This window comes from Chamaea fasciata, unplaced genomic scaffold, assembly GCF_029207755.1.
Source record: "Chamaea fasciata isolate MVZ Bird 193981 ecotype frontalis unplaced genomic scaffold, bChaFas1.0.hap1 SCAF_12, whole genome shotgun sequence".
NCBI lineage: Eukaryota > Metazoa > Chordata > Aves > Passeriformes > Sylviidae > Chamaea > Chamaea fasciata.
The window spans coordinates 4,812,906-4,815,000 of NW_027094097.1; positions in this window are offsets into that span (position 1 = coordinate 4,812,906).

Genomic DNA, 2,095 nt, shown 5'->3' on the forward strand with positions numbered 1-2,095 from the left:
TATGGAGACACAGTGGTCTGACAGTCTGGGACTATGAAGTTTGCCAGGGTTTTCTCCAGACAGTCATCACGGGCTTTCAGAAGATTTATAGGAATAATCCTGAAGAAGGCCTGGAAAAATTTCTCATGGTACCTGAGCATGTGCAATATCTGGCAAGTGATGTAGTGAATGTGCTCATTTGTGATAGACATCTTTCTGCTGCACAGACACTGTTTGAACTTGCTGATCAGTCTTTCTTCCCCCTCTAGGGTCAGGGCAGTTGCTGACATCCAAGAAAAACCGAAGGAAAACCTGTGAAGCAAGTATGTTTGGAGTTGAAAGGATGCCACAGTGCAGACTCATGCCAAAGCTTTGAGGCAATAAGCTAAGGCTGCAAAGTTGCTAAAGCCAGGAGGTGCTAACATGCCAGATTGCAAAAATGCCTAAGGCAAAAGTGCTGAAAAAACTGCCAAGACCAGAGGTACAAGGACAAAGGCCCAAAAGCTAAAACAGTGTCTTGTGACGAGCATCCCATTTATGTGTTGGGAATGAGCAGTCAAAGCACTCATGTGGCCACCAAACCAGAATTTAAATGTTCATAACAGGGTTTGTGGCCCTAAATGCATCAGCAGGGTAGTGACTGAGGCAACTGCTGAAGAGGTATCATTGCTGCGGGCAATTCTTTGTTGATGGAGTAAGAGAGGTTTGGTTGGAAAGTGGTTGAAATGGAGGCTGAGCGTGGTTTATGACCATCTGTGATTCTGAGAATGACGAGGTTAAAAATTCTGTATCAGCTGCATCCTGGAAATATTTAGAGCTTACATAGGATCCATGTTGTCCCTGGCAATGCTGCTGAGAGCACCAGAAGCATCTTTAGAAACATAAAAAAACATGTATGTTTTTCCTTCACAACTGAGCAACCTTTCTTAAAACACTTCTGTTCAATATGGACTCAGATTGTTTAATGCAGAGGAGGAACCAACATTTCTGTGTGCCTTTTATTTCTAAGAATTACCTGGGGCTTCTCAACTTTTAAAAACACATGTCAACCCTCACTTATTCTGGAGGTGGTGTAGCACGGCCAGCATGCCACTTCCAGGTGGAAGACAACAGCACCCACCCGAGACTGTGGGAGGCCAATACCAGACTTCTTTCATCTCCAGCTGGAGGGAACATGGCAGGAGAGGGGAAGAAAAGGAAGGAGATAAAGCAGAAAAACTGGAAAGCAGTATCTTACCACTACCCAGACAGGAAAATCAGTGTGGTGCTTTCATCTATCAGGTAACTCTTGCTATTGCAACTACTGTCACTAATTTTGCTATGCTATTGAATATTGAATATTGAAAATTAATTCCTAGAGTGATCTTGTTCACTTTTTCCTTAGCTAAGATACATTTCCTATCATCAACTGCTTTATAGTATAGCAAGGTTCAAAAGGGTTTTCCATCTTCTGAAGAAGTAGACTGAAGTCAGCACTAATGAAAGGGCAATGAATAATACTCTACGTCATAGCTTTCGAACTTTCAGAATTCCACTGAGGTCACTGGGTTGAACTGGAGATCCTTTAATCATTAGCACTGTTTTGTGAATGGTGTACTTTGATATTTTACTAGACGTCACAACTTAACACACTTCTGGCCCCATGGAAGGAAAAACAAAGGGCTTTGTATGCCTTGAGATCCCTTAGCTTGAGGATCATTACATACTGAGCCAAGTCTTGAGGTTCCTGTTTGTTACACCATGCTAAATTCTCCTGAAATCCACTGGAATTTGATGTCCGAGCAAAACCATGCTAAGAATCGCAAGACTTGTCACTTTGAGAGTAACTAAAACTTTTCTCCCAGATGGAGGAAGAATTAGCTGCAGTTGTGATTCATACCCAGAGAAATGTCACCAGCTTGTAATTGTGCTACTCCTGTGCCCAAGCAGCCCAGTCATGAATCCCATTGTACGTGGAGTTAGTTACCGACATTTGGGATTCTATTGTCAGTTCTGCTCTCCTGTGAAAACCTTGGATTCACAGGGTATGTCATCGACTGTAATTAGAAAGGGCTGGCTTTAAATTCCAACAAATGTTGTGTATGTGAAGGCAGTTCTGCACAAGAGTGGCTGTGTT